The 25,106-nt window shown below is 24.5% G+C and overlaps 1 protein-coding gene across 6 annotated transcripts in view; it reads left to right on the forward strand.

Annotated features, from left to right (window-relative positions):
- Positions 1 to 25,106, forward strand: part of LOC129611176 (uncharacterized) — a 290,077-nt gene that overhangs the window by 73,010 nt on the left and 191,961 nt on the right. For 2 of the 6 annotated variants that reach the window (XM_055524167.1, XM_055524164.1), the window contains exons 2-4: positions 19,489 to 19,828; positions 20,160 to 21,063; positions 21,461 to 21,927. The gene's annotated coding sequence lies outside the window, so the exon portion shown is untranslated. The remainder of the gene's footprint in view (positions 1 to 19,488; positions 19,829 to 20,159; positions 21,064 to 21,460; positions 21,928 to 25,106) is intronic. The other 4 variants (XM_055524165.1, XM_055524166.1, XM_055524170.1 and 1 more) reach the window with 4 other exon arrangements.

Below are 25,106 nucleotides of genomic sequence, written 5' to 3' on the forward strand. Positions count from 1 at the left end.
TCATTTAAATAAAACACCTAATTAAACAATATGTTCCCATTTTTACACATATGATAATGTAAAGTTTAAACATTTGGCACTTTTAAGAGGTGTTTTCGACATTTTTGTAATTCGATTTAAAAAATTTTAATTTTGATATAGTCTATGCAATATAATCTCTCTGAGTGTTGCAAATTTTCAAAAATTTGTTAGAATAACATTATTCAATCGAATTAATACTAAAGAACTAAATTTTTCTGTAATTTTTATCTCGAAATTTAAAATAAAAGTTACAGAAATTCGAAAAACGCGTCTATCGAATTCAGTAAGTGCTTACTATTTTTAAAATAACACCGTGCTATGATTGAGATAAATTTATTAAAAATAATGCTAAAGTTTAAGTTCATTTTTATTTATAAATTTAAGGTTGATATAGATTCGTACCCAAAACTCCATTGTTAGATCAGGAAAATTGGTTTTTTTTTAACATTTTCCTGCTTTTGGTTTGTAATGTAAACGCTTATTAACATATCGCTTACAACCATAAGAAAAAATTCATAAACGCAACAAATAAAATTGTCTCTCATTTTCTTCTTTCTTCCTTTTGTTGAAACTCTTTTATAAGAATAGAAAAAACCTTTTTTCCAAAATTTCATCTGAACAAACAAAGCTTAATTCTGACATAGCAATAAATTGTCATAAATCACATATTATACTTAAATAACCTTAAACAAAATTACCAGTTACTAATTCTGTTTTTACATTGAGCTACGTACCATGGGTAGAAAACCCGCTTAGAATCAAAATTTGTGTATATAGGGTGATTCAGTAACGAGTTGGAAGCAATATATCATGTTGTCATCTACACGTTTAAAATGAGCAAAATGTTTGTTCGGAACACAGTGAATGTTAACCGAAATAACAATTCTTAAAAATTTCAACTGATTTTTAAAGTGACTATTGTGACCAAAAATGAATAAAAGTTGATAATTACAGGACTTAAAACCAATGAAAATCGCTTTACGAAACTCCAAAATATAAATTTTTGGAGTTTCGTAAAGTTTCATGAGAAATTGTCGGCTTATTTTTGAATTCTAAAAAAAAGGATGAACAAAAATAAAGGATATGGAAAATTGAAGCCTTCTAATACCCCTTTCAAAAACTATTTGTTTGAAGCTTCTATCTATTTCGGAATAGAAGTTATAAACAAAAAAAACTTAGATATGTTAAAATTTCGCCAAATTTTCTTAAAATGCCTGTAGCTCAGAAACGATTCCGATTTAACAATATGTTCCCAAAAATAAGAAAGAATGTGTTAACAAGCCGATTTGACGGCGTAAACTAAATCTGTTCTATGGATAAATTTAAAAACACCCAGAAATCATCAAATTTCTAGCTACAATCTTTGTTTAGATTGACTCATTGAGTTCAGTAAAACTGTAAATCAAAATTTTAACCAATTCTCCCCACTATTCAATACACACTCAATATTAAATTTATATAAATTTTTTTTTTTAAAGCTTTTAAAATCATGACGGTATTTTTATTAATATTAAACATTATGGAATTGTGTATGTAATCATTATACTTAATACATTATATATAAAAAGAAGACGTGTTTTAATTCTAAAATGCTATAATGAACTACCAAAAACCATGAACTTTTGGTAAGGGAATGTAGAACTAGATGGGAAAGATATGTCTTTTTTTTCCTTTTTTAAACTTGAATGTTTCCTGTTGTTGAGTACATTTTTAGTACAATTTTGAAGGAAATTTTTTCGTTTTTATTTGTTTTTTCATATCCTTATAGTATATCCTACATATCACTCACTATATACAACGTATATACGTTTTAAAAGTACTGGTATACATTTCCTTGTATTTATAATTTAAGTTTATTAAATTTATCTTCAAAAGAAAGTATATATGAAAAAGTAAAAATGAAAAAACGTTCTTAAATGTTTTAAGTAAGTATAAGAAAAAATAAAAAATTACCGTTCTATACACGAAATTCCTTGTTGGAATAGCAGTAAATTTTTTTCCTTCTTTCGGTAAATAAAATATAATTTGACAACATGTAGAGTAAAAAGCAATTCTTTATAATTTACTACGTTAAATATAACTAAAAAATACTATATACCTACATCTATAGTGTACCGTCGATTTAGAACTTTTTTCGGGCAAGTGCCACAGACAGAATTTTTAAAATTATTACGGGACACTTTAAAATTTCATTACAGAACAAGAGCTCTATAGACGTGAATGGAAGATTTTCCATATCTCAAAATTTTAAGAATTAAGTATAAGTTTAACTAGAATTATAGAAGATTTTGTAAGAAAATGTTCTTCTACTTTTGCTAAATCCGATGCCTCACAAAATTTTGGATTTGCGGTTCCATATAATTGTCCGAAACTGTTTGTACTTCTCCAAAATTCAATTAGAGTAAATAAACAACAAGGCGTTAAATATTTCTTAGCATTTCAAATAAAAAAAATAACATTAGCGATAACAGAAATGCTAAGAAACATGTTAAGTTTAAAAAATTAAAAAATGGTGTATATCCCATGTAGAATGAAAGTGTAGAGTATTACAAAACTTTTCATGGTTTATATTACAAGTATATAGTACCTATTTACCTATACTTACCTATACCTGTTTAACTAACATTTTATTATTACAAAAAATCAATAAACGAAAATTATAAATGATAGACGATATTTTAAGAGTTTTCTTTTAATATTTTTCTCTTAATATTTGAAATTGAATTCTAAGTTTGAAAATTGAAATAATTCTTATAAGAAATGAAATTATATTTTTTCAAAAATATAAGTGTAAAATTAAATTAAAATTTTGTAAAAAGGATATTCGAATAATGCAGTTTTCTACAAAAATACTTTTATATGTAATAATTACGAAACAAGTCCTCAACATTCTTTCGTTATATACGAAATGTTATGTCTGAATACAAAATTGAACAACACTTCTTAAGGCTTATTCAAAATACAATATAAAATTGACTAACTCCTCTTAATTATACTCCAGTTTTCAATTTTCAAAATTTTTTGCTAATTGAAGACAAAGAGCTTGGAAATAGATAATGATCAGAAATGTATGGATGTATTTTTTAATACTGATTCAAATGCAGTTTGGTCCTTTTCGAAGACAGAATGCTTAAAACAATGTTTTACACTTTCTACCTTCTGATTAATTTCTTTACCACATAATCCATAATGTTTTTCAGATGTCTGAAAAATCAGTTTCCATATACTTGTTTAGCATATTTTTTTAAATATTAAAATAAAAAATTTTTATAAAATTTAATAATTTTTTCTAAATATATTAGTGCTTTTAAAATAACCTGAATTAATTGCAAACTAGTTATTATTTTGGATTGCAATGTTTTTTATATAAAACATTTTGCTATTAAAAACTGATTCAATTGGGGAAATCTGCAAATATGCAATTTTCTTGTTTTGTTAATTCAAAATTTAAGACTTTAAAAAAAATGCTCTCCCTTTAATGTAAATGACTTTGAAAAAAATGTTATCTTTATTAACATTTAAATGAAATTTTACTCTATATTGTTGTTTTCAAAAGAGTTCCAGATTAATACATGTAGATGGCGTACATTTTATCATTAAAATTATCATGGTTGAAGAATAAAGCAGAATCAAAAATGAATAATTTAAATTCATAATAAAGGATTCATCTATTTTCGGTTTAACATTATAAATTTTTTGGAATCCAAAAATATAAACACGAGAAAATTCTTCTAAACCACTCTTAAATCAACAATCGAAAAAGAACCAAAATTTATCTCGAATCGCAATAAAATAAGGTTACTAAGCGATTGTTAAAGCAATCTATAATAATATCAAATTTTTAGTATTCTGTTACACGCATATAATTGAACCATTTCCACTTTAATAGAAACCATGTATACATTTATTTTATTGAGTTTCTAACAATAAAAACGCTCCCCTGCAATTTTTTTGGAGTCCACATGTATGAGGGCCTAAATATCGAAAAACTGAAAATGTTATTATTATTAAGTTTATTTTCAAATCAAATAAATTTTACATACATACATGTACATATGCACACATGTACATATATATTGTATATAGAAAAATACAATTATGAATATTAAATTACCCAATAACTTTTCATTTTTGTTTTTTTTAGAAAATCAATCCACTTGTCAATCAATATTTCAATTTTTGAAAATGTGTACGTAACATCCATATATAATATACACCTTAACAATAACATTATTATTAAATTCTAAATTTAAATCAAAAAGCGAATAAAGCAAATTATAATAGCATTGTTTAACATCACGAATTACATATGTATATGTGTATATACTGGTATACATAATATTAGTATAAGAAAAGCATTGAAAAAAAATATTATTTTTAACCATAGGGCTTCCATTGAACTTTATTGATGTGTGAATATTGTTGTAATATTGTGCAAGAATCGGAAAGTGATAACCGGCCTTTATACTGTTTATGTAGAAAAAAATTTTATCAATGATTAAAGAAAATGAGTAAAATGAACAATTCGCCATTAAAGCAAGAGTAAATGGAATTATCTGAGTCACTCTGTGATGTAAAACATAATGTGTTTGCATAAAAATACGAAGTCCTGAATTATATTCCAGTTATTCTAATCGATTTCATGAATCATCATGTGTCATCTCCAATTGGGTAACCAGCTTTAGAAAGTACGGTTTAACGTTTTGGTTGTAAAAGGCTTTTTAAATAGGAAGTCGTACGGACTATTTTCAAAGATCATTTTTAAGAAGGAGTAACATCTAACTAGCAGTTTTGTTTATACATTTTATTAAAAATTTTCAAGCTGTTCCTTCAATTAATTCGACTGACTGCGTATAATGGCATGTAATTATGATATGTCATTGCACTGCTTAATTTTTGGAACTCTTATTTTATTAATATTCTTTCACAAATCCGATATTTTCAATTTTAGAAACACATAAGAATTCCATAAAATTCTTTGTCTAACACTTTACAAATTTTGTTATTTTCAGAAAAAAAAAAAACATATGCCCTTAAAAGCGATTGCGTTTCTAAAAGTGATAAATTTTATAACAATTCAATTTTGTTATGTGAAGGGTTCTAAATTTTTTTACATAATATGCATTTGTATAGTTTGACATGGTATGACTGCTCAGCTCGTTAAAAGCTTATTTGTATGAAAATACGATATTAAATTATTATAGGCACATAAATACAGGCATACCTACATATAATACATATAATATACGTGTGTCAATTATAAACCACGTACCCACAAATAATATTATATAAGACCTATTGTTATGACATATCCCAGGTAGAATAGATTTAACGGTATCATGACAGTAATTCAACAGCCATAGTAAAAAAATGTACAGGAAAGTGGCATTCGTTGACTTTACGGTTAATGTAATACTGTCTAACTAAATAACATTTACTAAAATCCTGAAGTCAGGTGCCAGATAAATAAGAAATTGAAAAATAATCTCTTAAAAATTATTGATTTTAATCGACCGATAAACGACAGAAAGATGAGAATTTTGACTTTAAATACATGCAATTTGGAGTCAAGTTCGACAATTTCGTATTGTATAACACTCTCAAGTGCTTTTCATTTTGAAATTAAAGTATTTTCTATTTGCATAAAGTCTAAATAAGCAAGTAAAATAATTTTTTTTGTGAAACAAAGTACACATATTTTTTATTAGTAAATTTCTTAACTTGGGTGCCCAAAAATTTTTTATTGACTTCAGCTCATGTTTGCTGTTTACTATATGGAACTATAAGCTCAAAATAAATAGTATAGTTTGTTATCAAACACCTAAAGGAAGCAATAAACTTTTCCTAACTTCACATTATTTATTCAAGGATAACAACATAATATTTACGATGTCGTTCTTTTTACATACACTTACACAAGAAAAAAATAAAAAATTATGTGCTTTCAAGTTAAACAAATAAATCTTAATATGCAATAAATTTACTATAGCATATGTGGTATTCATATATGTACATATATCTCTAAGATAAGTAAATATGTAAATGTAATTTCTTTATAATAGCTGTACAAGTATTGTGAATTATTTATAATTTGTTTATTAATTTATTGATAATGAAATATAAAAACTAAGAAAGTATTTAATGTGAAAAAATCAAATAATATCGATTTGAAATAAAATTCTTCAAAAATTTTCTAATATTTATGAAATATATGTAGATAAAAATAAAATAAATCAATTCCTAACCTAATTGCTAATAATTTTATTATAAGAACTGTTATAATGATTATGGTTGTTACTTTAAAACTATAAAATAACCTATATCAACTTTAATGAGGCTAGAATCAAAAGCAATAACGAATCTACCTTTTATGTTAATTTAGAGAGCGATATTTTAAAATTATACATGAAATTTTTCATAAGGCCCTGTCCACTTGGCTCTACACGAAAATTCTTCCCCTACTAGAGTAAATTTAAAATCGATAATTTGTTTTAATCAAAATATCTGCGAAATCTACTTCATTAAAAATTCAAGGTATTTATTTGAGCGACAAAAAGAAAAAAAAATCTGATGTGGTCAGCACATAACCGACCGCATTGTGTATTGTCTAGTTAAATGAAAGTATTACAGAATATTATAAAAATGTCTGTTAAATACTTCTTTCCAATTTTTAGGACATTAGTAAGCTTATAGTTAACATACTTAGAAAAATGTAAATTTGGCTCTTAGTAGAGTTTCGCTTTGTGCTACCCGAATTCCCTGAAATGCTTGCCAGTTAGTTTCGGTAACAACCAGAACTCAAATATGAAATTTCAAGAAATTCCATCAATTTGTTCTGTGGATATGGTGAAAAATGTAAAATCGGCCCGCAAATCAGTTCTCGAGCCCTGATCTTTCCAAAAAAGTTACATGTTCATTGCTTTAATATGAGGAATTCATATATTAAATTTCAATGGAATCGGTTGATTATTTCTCGTTATATACACAAAAGTGTATGTTTGGCCCGTAGTAAACGTCTAGTTACCGATGCCTGATCTTTCCAAAAAATTTACATGTTCATTGTTTTAATACGGGGAATTCATATATTAAATTTCAATGAAATCGGTTGATTATTTCTCTTTATATACACAAAAATGTATATTTGGCCCGTAGTAAACGCCCAGTTGCTAATGCCTGATTTCTTGTAAAAGTTAGTAATTTTTGCGGACGGTCGAGCTGAGCTTATATATAAAATTTTAAGTAAATCGGTTGAATACTTTCTTCAAAATGTTCAAAAATGTAAAACAGGCCCGCTAAAAAGTGCAGTTCCCGAGCCCTGATATATACCAAAAGTTGATCGATCCGTGCCATGGTGGAAACAAACTTACATATAAAATTTCATCAAAATCGGTTCAGCCGAACTTGAGATACACGCGTGCACACACAGACCGACAGACGGACAGACCGACAGACCGACAGACCGACAGACCGACAGGTTGCTAAAAATAGTTTATTTACACTTCCCTACTATGGAGAAGTACGTTCCCACCGAAAACTCGATATGCAAAATTTGTTGCCATCACATAACCTACCTATTGTTTACACAATACGGTCGGTAATTAAATGCAATGAATGAAGCCAATTTTAGGATATTTTTGTGCATAAATCTAGGGTCTTATATCTTCTTTTTTCATGTGCTACTCCAAACAATTGAAACAGATACACACAAAATCCTGTGAAATGGAATAGTTTTAATATAATTTTGATTTACATTTTTGATTACTGATTCTGCATAAAAATTATGGTAGAGCCAAATCTAACGAAATAAATGTAAAGTTAAAGAGCAGGATAGTTAAGATTATAGGCAATAAATTATTAAAATCAAATTATATATAAAACTCTAAATTAAATTATGTATTATAAAAGCTGTAAATTTTTATTATTTTATTGTTGAGTAGGTAAATTTTGTTGCATGCAATTACAGTGACATTTGGGAGAGGTGGGATCACAAGAAACAGAAGCTTTTTTATGATTTGGCCAGGTTTTGTTGAAGTAAATTTGCAAATTTTCAAAATTTTTGGAATTCTACCTTGTTCTAAATGAACACAAAATTTTTATGGCTTTCGCGTTGAGAGGGTTTCTGAATTTCCTGTACTAAAAACTTTTTCAGTTGCTTTAACTTGGCGTTTTCTTCCTGTAATTTGCGAATGATTTTTGAAAATCGTATACTGGAGTGTTATACACCCGAAATTTTTAACTGATTCGAAAAATTCTTTTAATAACACAGCATATGTTATTCATCTAATCACGTCCCAACACAATATATTCCTATTAATATTTTGTAAAACAAAAAAAAAAAACAATATAACAATTTACTGTTATTACTCGTATAATAATTGTAATATTTTGTCATTATTAATTGCGCAAAAAATTACCTTTTTTATATTATTAAAAAGTCAGCATTGTAATTTCACAAAATAATATTTAGAGAATTTATTGCATCATAAATTCTATTTGAATATTATTATATTGTAGAACAGAGGGTAAAAAACAATTATACAAACAATTTACTATAATAAAATTCTCCACATTTTTTTATAACCTTTAAGTTTTTCTTTCTCTCTTTATTTATAGAAAATTATATAATTTTAATCAACTTTCAGCTTCAATGAAGAAGGCATAGGCATTTTTATTCTATTTATTTTGCTTGTTGAATCAACTTATATACAAACAAAATATTTATATGTATATATTTTTATTCCTTTTTACTACACCTTTATTATACGATAACAATGTTTTAAACAATGAAAAATAATAAAATTGGAATTTTTTATTCATATATAAAAAGAAAATGAGGAAAATAGAAAAAAGCTATTATAAAAGCCAATGTGAAAAATTAACATTTTCGCCGCCCCTTTCCGTAGTCTCGTCAGTGCAATAAAAATTAAAATTTAACACCTAAGCCATAAAATTATGATCCGCATTAAGGGAAAATTTTTCATTCAATTTTAGTATAAAAAGGAACGCAAAATTTCTCTATTGTTTTGTTTAGTTTTATAAGCTTATACACGAGCAGATTCATATAGCTATTATAGCAATTGTATAATAGTATACAATAGTATACATAGGGGCACATATAAGTACTTAAATACCACAATAGTTTATTTTTTTATAATTTTCGACCCATATTATATTGAATGAGAACAACTAAAACAATGTAAATGTATTTTTTCATAGACAAAAACAATAAAAATTTTGAAAGCGATTAACTTGATAAAACGCGACAATGTTATAAAGAAAAACGTAATTTAAAATAAATATCGCGACGTTACACGAAAAGGATTATGAATAATTAATTTAGAAATCGTGCGATAAGTCTTTGTGTTATACTTTTAAAACTTTTGAGTTCACATGAAATCGGACTGATAATAATTGATTTGTTATAAAAAAAAAGTTAAGCAATTAATGTTTTACTACAGCTTAAATTTCGAATACAAAGTCCGACTTAAATTTAGAATTTACAAAGAAAAAACAAAAATTTGTAATAAAAATTAATTTTTCTTTACTTATTTTGTTAAGAATCGTTTTTTGTTCACAATTGGAATTTCTAAAACATTTTTGGAATATTGTTATACATGTGCTTATTGTATATTGTTATTTACGTTGTTTTCGTACGCAAAAAATTTTTTACACAAATATTGAAAATTGCATATTTTTAGGAACTTACAATGCGCTATTATTATGAAAATTGTATACTGCCGAACAGATTTTTTTAAAATGTTTTTCACTTAATTTTTAAAATCATTGCTTAATAGTTTGCGATGTGTTTGGAACTGAAAACGTTTTTCAATGTCGAATTTTACAATATAGTTGTTGTTGCATTCGAAAAGTACTTCAGTTCAGTTTTGGAATAATTCTTTACTTTGTTATAAATTCAAGTAATAGTATAATTTTAGCAGTTTATGCTTTAGAATAAAATTATGCTCACATGAAAATAAAGACCTGCGGTAAAGTATAAATGCATAAATTTAGATTTTCAAATTTTATAACTTTTTGGATTTCGAAGTAATTGTGATGGTTCCTAACCATCACAAGTTTTAACCCTAACACAATCAGAAACTTCGAAAATTCACTGTTAGAAATAAAGTCCTATAATCAAGTTTTCTAAATAAAACTTCATAAATGTTGTTATATTTGCTTATGATATAATATTATTACACAGTGTAAACATTAAAATTCAAAATTAATAATTAGTTACTGGATATGAAGAGTAGTACACTTCTATAAATTTAGATTTTAAAAATATATACAAGCCTTTATTATGTTTTCCACATAGCTATAGTAAATATTTATTGAAAACTTTAATCTTTGTTTTGATTATTCATTTTAATATTTATGATTTTGTATAAGTAAATTAATAAACGATTTCAGCTGATAAGGCTAACACATTTGCAAAAAATATTATTTGTGAGCGTTTACATATACAGCGGAACCTCTATATCTCTGTACTCTTAAACATGTCTGTATTATACAGAGATTTAAAACAATACTTCTGCATTCTATCTTCTTCATTACTTCAGTATCTCTGTAGCACTAATATAAATATCGTGAAAAGTTCGAGCTAAAGGGATATTCCAATTAAAGAATCTAAAATATAAATATTATAACAAAATTCTAATTAAACAGAAATTATTTCAGCTTGAAAAACAAATCGTTTTATAGAGAGTACGAGATAGAGAAGTTTCACTGTAATATTGTGTATGTGTATGCCAACATTGATAAAAGTTAAATTTATGATATTTTGATTTACATCGAAAGGACTTCATGTTATTAAGTATTTTAAATTAAAAACATGTTTTTAATATTAAAAAAAGCTTTTATATTCCAAAACAAAATTCAATGCACAAGAAATTTATGTTAGGCAAAATTGAATGAAAAATACGCACAAGCATTATTAAAATAATAGCATAAAAAATCGTGTTTTACTGCAGATAGTAAACAAAATAAATTGTTAGGTCTTATATACTTTTATGAATTTTTATGATTTATGCAGAATTTTATCTAGATGGGTTATATATTAATTTTGTATATGTGAAATTGTGAATATTATGTGAATTGTGATCCTATACTTACATAATATATTAGTGGGCAGGTATTTATAAAATAATTTTATTACACTGATTGTGTTAAATTATCACTGTTTTCAATTCAATTAACTATAGTATATATAGAGGAGAATTGAATGGTTTCTGTGGTATTTATTTTTTGTTACCATCAACTCATTGCTATTATTATTACTTGTATTACAATTATATCATGAACAAGTAATCAGTAACATAATTTTATTGAATGGGAACTTATTAATGTGATACAATAATATTTTTTCCATAAATATTAATAATAAAATAAGTACTGTAAGTATTACTGGTTTTTTGTTATCATTTAATTAAATTCACTTATTTATAAGAATATTATTTTATGAATATATAAAATAAATATATGCAACTATAGAATATAGAAGTTTAAAAAATTAATATTGTTTTAGAAAAATAAATAAAAAATATTTTATTTATAGTTAATGAAAATTATGAGTTTCAATGAAATTTATTAATTAATTTATTAAAATTAATATTTAATAATGATTATTGTTTGAAATTAGGAATAGAATAATTATATATTTTTTATTTTAATTTAAAAATTGTCAGTGGTAGGTATTGGATATTCAATTTTTTAATTTTACTTAATAGTTACAAAATTAATTCTCGTTTTGTGCTCTATCTTGAAATTTTGATGATGAAGGGCAGCTTAATTTAATTTAGAAAATTAAAAGAAATCATTAATAATTAAGGATTTCGAACATTCAGTAAATATATATTAGATAGAGAAAGAAAAGTAGTATATGTTTTGCAGATGTTTCGAATTTTGTTATTTTGATTTTTAGATCGCAGCTATTTCAGGCTATCGTCAGGAGGAATTCAACAAGCCGCCTATATAAAAACATTAAACATTAAATCCATTTTTAATATAATTTTGCGTTATGTCGTAATTTAATTTTTTAATCATTCATTTTCCATAGATGAAATAATTAAATTTATTACATCTTTCAATTTTAGTTGTTAATCCCTAAAAGTATGCAATATTATGAATTTCTCTAAAGTATAAACAAGTCACGCTTTTGGTTTTTTTAATTCTACTTAAACTTCAAACATAAATTAAATTTGAATTTCAAACCTTTTAATTTTATATATAAAATATTCTTATACAATATGAAGAGATAGACCATAGAACGCAAGCACAAAAGTTTATTTACATACACATGTGTGTTGTATCCTGCTAATTCTCTTCTAAATTTACTTAAACGATATTGACCTCGTTAATATTCTTAAACGCTTATTTCTGTAGTTTGAAAAAAAAAAATGTATAAAATAAAAATAATTTTTGTTTGTTTAAATATGTTTTCATTTTCATTCGCATTTATCTTATATGTATGTTTTATTATTATATTTTATCTTATTATATGTAATTTTAACCGTTGTCTGTTCACTTACTCTAATATTCACAGAAATTTTTCATACACTTTATTTCAAGGCGTTATTTTTTACGACAATAAACATTTAAAATATATACTTTGGAAATCCGGTGCTCTACCCTTATCATTTCTGGTAACAGACTTGAAAATCAAGTTCGAAAAATCTCTGACAAAGCAGTTTATATACTTTCTAGAATAAAAGAGAAATCTTTATGATTTGTGACTGATGTTGTCTACTTTTAAATGATTCAATATTAATAAAACCAACACTAGCTTAAGCAGCTATTTATTTATTTTTCACAAATTTTTCTAAAAAATTGAAAAATTGCACGACCACATTAGGGTTAAAATTCGGTTAATTTTAATTTACACGAACCGGGTCAAAAGAAAGCGATTTTATTTTTTTTTTAATGGGATCAAATCTTATACTTTTATCGTTATTAGATTATTTGGAAAAATGCCCACTGGATCACAATAAACGAAACTTTTTTCCGAGTTTTCTCTTTTCTATTTTCATCAAAAAAAAAAAAAAAAACAGAATAAAGAGATTAAGACTTTGTGATTTTTTTGTTTTTCTTCTTTTGTACTTTTCAAATTTATATTTAAAATGTCGAAGATATTAAGAAAAATAAGAAAAAAATTAATAAAAAAATTATCACGTTTATAATGAGCTTTAGAACATTTTTCGTAATTTTAGATTTCTCTCAATTCTAATGCACGCAGCAACTCTATTTAAAAACATTCACCCGGCATACTTGAATTCATTCAAATACGTCATAAGACGTCAAAATAATATTTAGTGTTGACAATTTATAAATTTCGAAAAGCCTCAAAAATCTATTCTCATGGGTATATAAACTTTTATTTTAATATTTTAGTTGTTTTTCTATATTTTTTGTGTTTTTTTTTTTTTTGAATCACCTTGAAGGCCGTTCAATGATTTTCAGGGTCTTTTTTCTCTCTTCCTACGAATATTTTTATGTTTTCATATATGTTTTTTTGTATTTTGTTATATTTTTAAAAAATAGTATGATATAAGCGTTGTAAATACTTACATGATTTCTGAATATATAAACACACATAATATCATAGGTATTAATATATTATAATATCGTAATTTTATTAATATTCTAATAGAAAAATGTGTTATGAATGATTGATTTTCAATTTAATGAGCTATAAGTTTTGGAATATTATGACAAATAGAAACCATTAATGAGTGTAAATTATTAAAAATGTCATAATCATGCATACGCGACTTCTAAATAAAGCGGTCATCTGTCGCTCAGTTTATAAGAATACTTTTTCAATTTTCTTTAATACGTTAAATCCAATGCTCACCCACAGCTAAAAATTAATAAAACTTAGTTCGAAGCTCAATTCAAATTTGCTGATTTTTGATATATTGGTGTTGAACGTGTTAATCCTGTAATCTAGATTTACATAAAAAAATTTCGAAAATAGATTGATTTCAAATTTTCTTTTTATTCTCAACTTGTTACAATTAATTTTTATTTGCACACTTTGCTGTCTAAAAAGAAATAGAACTCGGAACTACCACAATTGCAAGATTATAGCGACATAAGCCTAAAATTAGAGATGAGAACTTGCTTTAATTAGTACTTTAACGTGAACTCTTCTTTTAACGAAGAATACATAATAACAATTGTAAGAAAACACCTAATCAACGTTTAATATGACATAATAGTTTTAGGTTTTAGTCAATATAAATGTTTCAAATGCTGGACGTAAAGCTATTTCGTTATTCATTCGAATTTGCTACATAGTGAACTATCAAAGAGATTTTTTGTTAATATGTTATAATTGTGTATTTTATTGCTTAAATAAATAAACTGCAGTCTAAAAGTATGCAACGATTCCTTGTAAGACACACAACGAGTAAAGATTTTCCGTAAGTAAATGAAAATTTTCAATTTCCGAGAAATTGTCTCCAAATAAAATAATATTGAAAAAATTGAAATATTTATTTCACTCATACACAATATTTTACAAGAATAACCGAAACTATTTCGAACAATCAATCGAAATTATTATAAAAAGTATGGGATAAAAACTTCTCTCGTTTATTAAAAGTGTTAACCTTTTCAGAACACGATCATTTTCTGTGCAATTTTCTTATGTTATACTTTTTATAACAATCATTTGTCGTCTTTTTATGTCTCTATTTTCTTTTTATTGTCGTATTGAAAGAAAAATGAACTTGAAAATTGTATAAAAATAAAATCTCTCTTGTTTAGAAGTATTTGATTAAATAATACTTTGGAAATGTAAATGTTTACTTACATACACAGATTAAGGTGTAAAAGTTTTTTAAGTATTCGTATGAATCGATTTCTTATTTCGTTTACCTAGCACGCAAATATAAAAATTTTCAAGTACGTCTAAATTTACACATTTTCTCTAAGATTATTGACTGAATATTGAATTTTTACTCTTATTATCCATTCAAGGGAGAACGGATTTTAAGTGCGAAGACACGTTTTCTTTTTGTTTTTACTAATTTGTGCTGCATGTTGTTTATGAATTTATCCAGATCAAAAATTTTGGATTAGTTTGTAGTTGAAATTTTTTTCTTGTAAGTTGATTTACATGTAACGTACAATGTAATATAAAGTTTCTCGGAAAAGGTACCAGTATAACTTTCATGTAAAAATTCAAAGCATTTTTAAAAAATATTTTTTTATTTTTCTATTTGGAAAATTTTAACACCTACACAAACTGTTATAAATGCACATATTTTTTTGTTAAGTACTGCATTTGATTTTTCTGTTTCTGTGCATAATTTTGAAATCCCTGTTTTACACTTTTTCCATCTAATAAATGTTGTTATCAAATCTAAATTTGAAAGTGTTTACAATTTTAAATAAAAAAGTTTATAATTCTAGGAAAAAATTTATGCAAAAAAATTTCTGTTTGCAAAAATGTGTATTAAAATTAAAAAAAAAAAGTAATAGATTTTCCAAGTACATAGAGGAATCAAAACTCAAATTGCTTTAAAATTGAATTTTAAACTATACACGACGTTAAATCTACATGCTTAGCATTATAAAAATAATTTCACATTGTTTTAAAATATTATAAAACATGAGTACTTTAAAACTTCTGAAATTTATTTTTTTACATAGAATTTAATAGAAAATTTTCATATTAGTACTAATGAAAATTTTATTAATTTAAATAAATTTCATAAAATGGAAATACTTTACAAATTTTATATTTGTAAGTCAGAATTAACAATAAAAATAAATACTGAAAAATAAAGTTAAGTTTAACACAAAGAATTAAAGTTGACATGGAAACTAGTCCTGTAATTACATACACAGTGTTTTATTCGAATAGTTAATGTTCACTACTAAATTGGATTATTGGGGCCTGAACGATTTTTTCTTTGAAATTATGACTAAAACTGTATATTTCTTAAATATTACCAATTTTAGAAGTTCTCTTTTTCTGATTCAATAATTATTTTTAAAGACAACACTACAACGATATCATCAAACTTATTTTTTGTTATGATGGTTCTAGAACTGAACTCATTTATATAAAATTTAAACAATAAAGTTCTATGTTACATTAGTTTCCGAAATATTTAAGTCTTACTTTTGGTTCTTCGATTAGATTCAAATGATAGGATTAACTTATAATATTCTAAACAATTTTTAAATGCTGAGCAAATTGGAATAACTTCTTGGACATATAAACTGGTCTTAATCAATTAAAAACAAAGGAAATTAAATAAGCAAATTTATTAGAAAACATGAATTAATTAGTGTTGGCATTAGTCCTAAATCAACTGATAAAAAGTCTTGAATCCCTAGTGGAAAACTATTTTCCTATATGAAAATAATTAACTGTGGATTGGAGGACAATAAAATTCACGAACACGGGGTGTTTTTAACTATAGAAGTTATATAACTTGCAAGTAAGGAAGATTAGTTTCTATTCAATTTCGAAAGTAAATTAAACTTATTTTATAAAATTATTCACATTCCGATACTAGATTTTCACAGAACCAATTTGCTATTATTTTGATAATTCTACGGGTTAAGATAAAATATTAATTTATAGAAATAAATAATTCAGGATAAAAATACAGTTATTATTATGTTGTGAGAATTGGGGACAAAAAACTATTGAACAAATAAAGAACATATTCAGAAAGAATTGGGAAAAATAATATGGAAAATTTAATTTTTCTAATCTCTTACACAAAGTTCTCATGGCCACAATATTTTTTTTTTTGTATTTTTATTGTAGATTCGCGCGAAAAACATAAATTTTTTTATCGTTAGCAAATTTATTGACTGCCGCATATTAATATTTAAAAAGTTGAATTTAATTTTAGAAATTTTTTATATTTTATTTGTTTTTAGCGGTTCTTAGTTACGAATACTTTTTCAAAAGAAGAAAAAAATTCTATTTCTAAATTTTGTTTTTTTTTTTGTTTTCCTTGTTCGTTTATAAGAGACAACGGAAATATTTTTGGAATACCATACGAATTTCATCCACATAAAAAATTTTTACTGATAATGTTCGATGAACTTTCTAATTCGATTGAGAGCAAGAAAATACTTTTCTATTACATTTTGCTATTCTCACAGTTTTTCATGAGGTTCTTTTCTATCGTATGCAACTTTTGCCTTCGCAATAACCTAGTGCTGCTCTCAATATAATATTATATTTTTGCAATACATAATTTAACCCTTGTTGACTGCCGCTACTCTCAAGTATCACCAACTTGAGAGTAAATTAAAAATTAGTTTATAAATAAAAAATTACAATTCTAACTTCGTTTTTCTGCACTTATACGTTTAATTATAGTCGTAGAAAACTGACGATACTTATAAGTATCGGGTCCTTAAACTCAGACCCAACAACCGAAGCCAAAAAAAAATTTTTTTTTTACGAAACTATAGCTTCTATATACTATAAAAACAAAACAATTTAGCAAACAAATTTTACCTATTTCTATTCTCTGGTAACAAAGGGTTAATTACAATATAATAAAAATAAATAAAAAATTCTAATCTAATATAAAGTTGTAAGTACAATAATCATAGTGTACAAATTACACTATGATTATTGTACAAGCTTAACAAATTAGAATAAGACAATTCTAAGAGAACATCTTGCCGAATTTAATGAAATTAAATCTATTTCTAGAATTTTTATCTGAAGACTACATTAAGTATGCAATTAAAAGCTGTTGACATTTTTGATTAGCAAGAAAAACAAAAATATTATATAGAAGTGTAATTTATCACTTATGTGTACCATATTTTCTGAAGGGCAATTAAGATTTTGTTATTTTAGCTTTATTATTTATTAAATTGAAGGTCATTATTTTTTGTCAAAATATTTGATGAATATAAAAATGAAAAATAGTGGAATTATCAAAATGAAACGTGTGGTTAAATTTTAGAGCAAACATAAAATTATTTTGTATGACAGATATTAGAACAATTCAACATAACAACTATTCTTCTTAGTAGTACCAGGCTATGAGTGAAACATAAAATAGTAGGTTTTTCATATTTATTTTGATAAATAGCTCTTTTGGTTTTATAAAAGTTAATTATTCCCAATATACAGCAGAATTCTTATAAAGAAAATTTTTACCTAAATGTTCCCTATTTCTTTTTATTACTTAATAAACTTAATTTTTTCAAAATCCTTTCAAAAAACTTGTGAGCTTTTTTCAAAATCTCTAACGGGACTAGTCACTGAAACTGACCTTTTCAACTTCGACCTACATTCAGTAGAGCTACAACAAGACGAATGCAGCTAGAGCGACTTAGCATTTAGTTGCGGCTAAATGTCGTAAATGTTATCTTCTTACTGCTATATACGTTGTGGCAAAGTGTATATACCCCTATATGTATAATATTATATAAGCGAGTATAAAAAATTCGTAAGCATTCTTACTTTTTGTATGAAATAGAAATCAAACGCTTCTTTAGCAATAAACAGAAGATATTGTGTATTACATTACTAGTCTTGTGGACAATTTTGCGAATTTCTCTATTTGGCTGAAAATTCATTGTGATTTTTATTTTAATACAAAAATGTAGAAATAATAATAATATCATTAAAATTCTAATTTAATTTCTCATTACTGATTCGTTTATAAACATACATACATATACATTTGCATAATCCTTTCAAAATTTAAATTTATAACTTTAATGATTTAATTACGGTATTACAGATGATTGCATTTCAAATTGTAAAATTAAATTTATTTACATGCTTTGTACTTAATTTTGCTTTCGTATACATTCTATTTAAATAATATTATGTATAAGATAATATGTACATAGAAAACATATTACAAAAGATCAAAGTACGTGTACGTATTCATCCATGTTATATAAATATGTTATGTATGTATACATAACTACATAAAATCGATAATTTTATTATTTCAATTACTTGAATAAATTTAGTATTTTATCCTTTGTTATGGTTAAATTGTAATTAAACAAGTTATAAATTATGTACGTGTTTTTGATATTTTAATATAAAATTGTGCATATGATTTGATAATTACAAAAGATTTAAAAATGGATTTTCATTAACAGTAACATACATACATTTTGAAATTATTTTACAATAGCTAATATGCAGGGTGTTTCACATAAGATGGCGATTGAAATAATTTGACTGTAGGACCGAAAATAAAGAGCAAATATCAATTACTTATAAAGGGGAAGAAAAATATCACTTACTTATAAATAAATAAACACAAATATCAATTACTTTATATGAGAGAAAAATCTGGTACCTTTTTTGTAACAGGCATGTAGTCCATGATTTTTTGCTTAAATTATTCAAAACACCCTGTATTTATTTTTTTTTATCATAATGTTTAAATAGCACAACATTGAATTTTAATATAGCACGTGAACTAATTCCTTAATTATTATTTCTCATTTCAGATAACAAAAACAAACTAAACTAATTTTGATAAGCAACAGCAGATTTAATTATAGAAGGATAAGCCTAAAAAGGAATTAAGAATATTTTATATGTATAAATAAATAATATTGCTTAAGCATAATATGTAAATTTCTATTCAAATATTTGAAACAAAATATCATAATGATGTATGACCTTTCCTAAATCACCTACTGACCGTCCAACCTTTGTACATAAAATTATAATAATATACAAGAAACAAAATAAAAAAACATATCAAAAAATTTTTATGTTAATGATAACGTCATAATTTCAATAAAAAATTTTATGTATTCTTTTATTTCAAGAAAGGAACAACAAGTGAGTATATACTGGTTTTGCAACAGCAGCAACAAACATCACAACAACAAATTGCATATTTTTTCATTTATTTTTTTTTCTATATAAATACATAGCTACTTTTACTCATATTAAGTGTCTTATTAAAAAATCAACAGGCGCCGCGAGATTTTTTCGTTCTTTTTTGCAAACAAAAATTTAAAAATAAAAATATTATAAAATATAAGAAGAGAAAAAAATTTTCTTTACCCATTTTACACGTCATATCAATAACCTATCCTTAACTGTTTTATGTATTTTTTTGCTATAACTGTAAATTCTTATGAAAATTTAAAGCAAAAATAATTTATAGCTATATAAATGTTTGTGTATATACATAAAGCAAAATTTTATAAATAAGCAAACAGCAAAAAAAAAAGAAAAAATAAGAAAAAAAGGAAAAATAAAAAACAAAAACTGAGGAAAAATAATAAGAAAATGAAAATTCTTAAAAATTAAAAGTAAAACAACAAAAAAAAAGCAAACAAACAAGTTCATGTTCGACCAGCACCAGTGGAGCATAAAACCACTGAAAATAATTCAAATACACACACAAACGTATTTTATATACATAATATTATAATATAATTATTGTATTCCTATAAATAATAATAATGTAAATGTTCACCTAAAGGAATAAAGAAAATTAATACAAAAACAAAAAAAAAGAGAAAAAAAAAATTACACAAAAAACATCAAAAATCTAAAAGAGAAAAACGGGTAAAATAGGTAACCCTACAAAATATTTATTGTGTGTTTATGCATTTTTTGCATTCTAGTTTTGTAAATTTTTATTTTTAATTTTGTCGTTGCCATTTTAACAAACGCAGAGAACAACAATATAATAAAAAAAACTCAAAAAATGCTCGTAAAAGAGAAAATATAAAACAAAAAACTAAGAACAACAAAACATAAACAAAAAAAAAATAATAATAAAAATTTTGAGAAAGAAAAATTAAAAATAAAAAACTTTTCCCCATCATCAAAAATTCTTCATTCAGTGCATTTTCATCGTTCGACCGTAATAAAACAGCGGGTGGTAGACACTAAGCTTATTATTAGTTTATAATATTTTTCGAACATTCTCTTACTTTCTCTCTCTCCGTTCCACAATTTCTCATCTAATAATAATTTCTTTAATATATATTTGTAATGATAAGTTTGTGGTTATAAATTACGTGTAAGAATATACGAGTAGCTACTCTATAATTTTGAAAGTGTGTGTATAATTGCAAAATATTATTTTTAATAAAAATTTATTAGTTGAAAATATTATTTTATTTTATTCGAAATTATTGGAAAATTCTTTTAATTAAGAGTAAAATAAATTAAATTAAGATTGAAACAAAACAAATAATAATAATAGAGAGAAATTATAATTGAAAAAATTTTCGAAATTATTTAATAAAAATATTAAAAATTAAAAAAAAAAGAATTTAAAAAAATTTATTATCGAAAATGTGAATTAAAAATTTTTAAATTTTTTTTTTAATATTTTCTAAAATTTTTTTTCCCTTCTTATTAAATTTTTAATTTTATTTCTTTTTTTTTCTTTTCATAAAATTTTTTACACAATATGAATATATCATGAAACATCACACAAACATTAAAAAGAAACAAAAATAAAAAATTCGAAAATTTTTCGAAAATAATAAAGTGTTTGTAAACTAAAATAAATAAAAAAAACAACAAAAAGAGGAAGCAAGTTGAAAAAAAAATTAATAATTTTTTTTAAAGAATTTTGTAAATATTTCGAATTCCTTAATAAATGTTCGAATTGATCTTTAAAAAAGAAATTATAATTAATAATAAAATAAATAATTTAAATTAATAAAATACTTGCAAAATTATTAAAAAAATTAAAATTAAATATTTTTCATTTTAAATTTTTTGTGTTAAAAATTAATTTTAATTGAATAAAATTAAGTTTCGATATTAGAAGAAATTTTGTTGAAATATTTTTAAATTAATTTTTGACTATTGTTTTAATCTAAAATTGTATTAAGAGTTGTTTATTTAGAAATTTTTTCAAGAAGAAAATGGAATTTTCTTTAAGAAAAGGATATCCGACAGCCATAAAGGTAAAAAATATAAAAATTAAAATGAAGTTTTCAATTATAATCTAATTAAAATTTTTAATATTGTACAATTCAATCGTCAGTAAATTTTTGTAGGTTATGGGCAAATATGTACTATTTGAGTATATGGACCATTCGATTTTCTTACATTTGTTGCTTACAAGAAAAAAATGACATTTTCAACTTACTTTATTAATTGTTTTCTTTTGGAAAATAATAATAAAGTTATATGGAATTTTATATACCTACATCGATATTATCTATGATTGATATCCTAAAATTCTTTTGATTTATTTTATATATATTTTTTTATATATATTTTATATTTTTTTGAAATTTTAATAGTCGCAAACGAATATTTTTTTTCTCTCAAACAGAATTATGGGCCGGATTTTGAAGTTGAATGGGCTGCACTTTGCCGACAGCTGACATTACTTATAACCTCATAGTCAATATATCATAATACCGAAATTTTGATATTAAAAATATTTGATTAAAAAATGTTCCATATCAAAATATTCTAGAAATATGATGGAAAGAATATTGTCTCTCGTGTACAATAATTACGATTTATGAGTAATTTTATAAAAAAGATATCTTTACAATTTTTTGCAATCCTACAAATTGCAGTTAAGTATATTTATAACAGTTAAGTTTTCGAGCTTTAATTTATTAAAAATAATTGTTCACGACAATAGTATTCATTTGCATATCGACAATTGTATATACTTATATATGCATATTTTGTATGGCATAATAAATTCGGATCTTGGTGGCAGAGTATTCATTTTTGGAATACTCTGCCACCAAGATATTTAGCAAGGCGTGAATCTATATAAATGAACAGAAAATACCGCATTTCGATCGATTAGACAGTGTCCCCAACAAAAATTTTTTTTAAAATTGTTCTCGCTTTCCTAATTTTAAATAATAAAATATTACTACTAATAAAAACTATACTACTTAAATACTACTACGAATCTTTCAATATATGCCTGTTCCAAGTTTAAACTCCAAATTTTCATTTTAACAATTTATAAATAATATTATAAGTAAAGAAATAAATTTTATAGTCTTTCGTATATTTAAAAAAAAATATTTTTTTTTTTAATTTTTACCGACCGTATTGTGTATACAACAGGTAGGTTATGTGATGGCAACAAATTTTGCATATCGAGTTTTCGGTGGGAATGCACTTCTCCATAGTAGGGAAGTGTAAATAAACTATTTTTAGCAACCTGTCGGTCTGTCGGTCTGTCAGTCTGTGTGTGCACGCGTGTATCTCAAGTTCTGCTGAACCGATTTTGATGAAATTTTATATGTAAGATTATTTCCACCATGGCACGGATTGATCAACTTTTGGGATATATCAGGCCTCGGGTACTGCACTTTTTAGCGGGCCTGTTTTACATTTTTGACCATTTTGAAGAAACTATTCAACCGATTTGCTTGAAATTTCATATATAAGCTTCGCTCGACCGGCCCCAAAACCTCCTAACTTTTGGAAGAAATCAGGCATCAGCAACTAGACGTTTACTACGGGCCAAATATAGATTTTTGCGTATATAAAGAGAAATAATCAACCGATTTCATTGAAATTTAATATATGAATTCCTCGTATTAAAACAATGAACATATAAATTTTTTGGAAAGATCAGGGCTCGAAAACTGATCTACGGGCCGATTTTAAATTTTTCACCATATCTATACGAAACTAATTGATAGAATTTCTTGAAATTTGATATTTGAGTTCTGGTTGTTACCGAAACTAACTGGCGAGCATTGCAGGGTATTCGGGTAGCACAAAGCGAAACTCTACTAAGAGCCAAATTTACATTTTTCTAGGTATGTTAACTATAAGCTTAATAATGTCCTAAAAATTGGAAAGAGGTAATTAACAGGCATTTTTATAATATTCTGTAACACTTTCACTTAACTAGACAATGCACAATGCGGTCGGTTATGTGCTGACCACATCAGATTTTTTTATTTGTTCTTCTAAAGATAAATAGTTTATTGTTACTTTATTAAACTATCCCATATTAAACACAAAAATTTATTATAATGGGAGGATCCATTTTTCAAAAACATGTTTTTCAAATATTAAATAAATTTTGTCATAATACATATTCTATTCGGAAATTAATTTTAACAAAATAAAAAAAAAAAAATTAAATAAAAAATAAAAATAAAATTTATAGTTTTCTTGCAAATTCTAAGAAATTCAACTATTTTTACTACTAGTAGTTTTTAAAACTACTTCCCTATTTCAACAACGTGTATTGGATTTTCTATCCGATGAACAAAAATAGTGAATATTTTCGAATAATAATTCAATTCGAAATTTAAAAACTATTTAATAAAATTCTACAATATCTTCCGAAAATAAAAATCTTATAATTAGAAAAATATGAGTTTTTACATTGGTCAAAATTTTTTACCATAAATTCATGAAATCTTTATCGTTTTCTACTTCAGCTTTAACTATCTAGGGTTTGCCCTTTAACAAACTTCATTCGTAGAATTAATTTCGTTTGACTAAAAATTGATGTGAGTTTAAAGTGAAACGAACGTGAATTAATTTTTTTTCGACAATAAGCAATGTTCGATGCGTTTGGCCTAATTAAATATTATTAATCTTTTAGTTTTATCAAAATTTTCAAATTCCATTAATTCAGCACGTGTTTCTTCTATATTTACAAATTAGTAATACTCGTACGAAATTTAATTTGAAGATATCAAACAAATTTTAACAAAATTATAGAAAAATAGGTAGCATTCATGCACGAATACCTTAAAATACAAGTCTTATTTCTTAAATTATTCTTATATTCATTGTATTATTAAGAGACATCCTGTGATATGATTGTAATATTATGTGCACATAATATTATTTAAATATATTGTTGCAATATTAATAGGAACCCTTATCATCGAATTGAAAAATAAAAAATATTAATAATGTTTTCATAAAAATATGTTCTCCCCTTTTTTTCTATTTTGTGTATTTTGAAATATTGAATTTGAAATCATAAAAATTCAAAATTTTTTTTAATATTATTTTTATTTTTATGTATATAGCTATTTTGTTTTCTTCCAAATAAAAACATGAATGTATACTTGAATAGATCAACATTATAATAAATGAATATATTGCTACTTATGTATATTATAATATTAAA

Source organism: Condylostylus longicornis, unplaced genomic scaffold (genome assembly GCF_029603195.1).
Source record: "Condylostylus longicornis isolate FDR11 unplaced genomic scaffold, ASM2960319v2 ptg000048l, whole genome shotgun sequence".
Classification (NCBI taxonomy): domain Eukaryota; kingdom Metazoa; phylum Arthropoda; class Insecta; order Diptera; family Dolichopodidae; genus Condylostylus; species Condylostylus longicornis.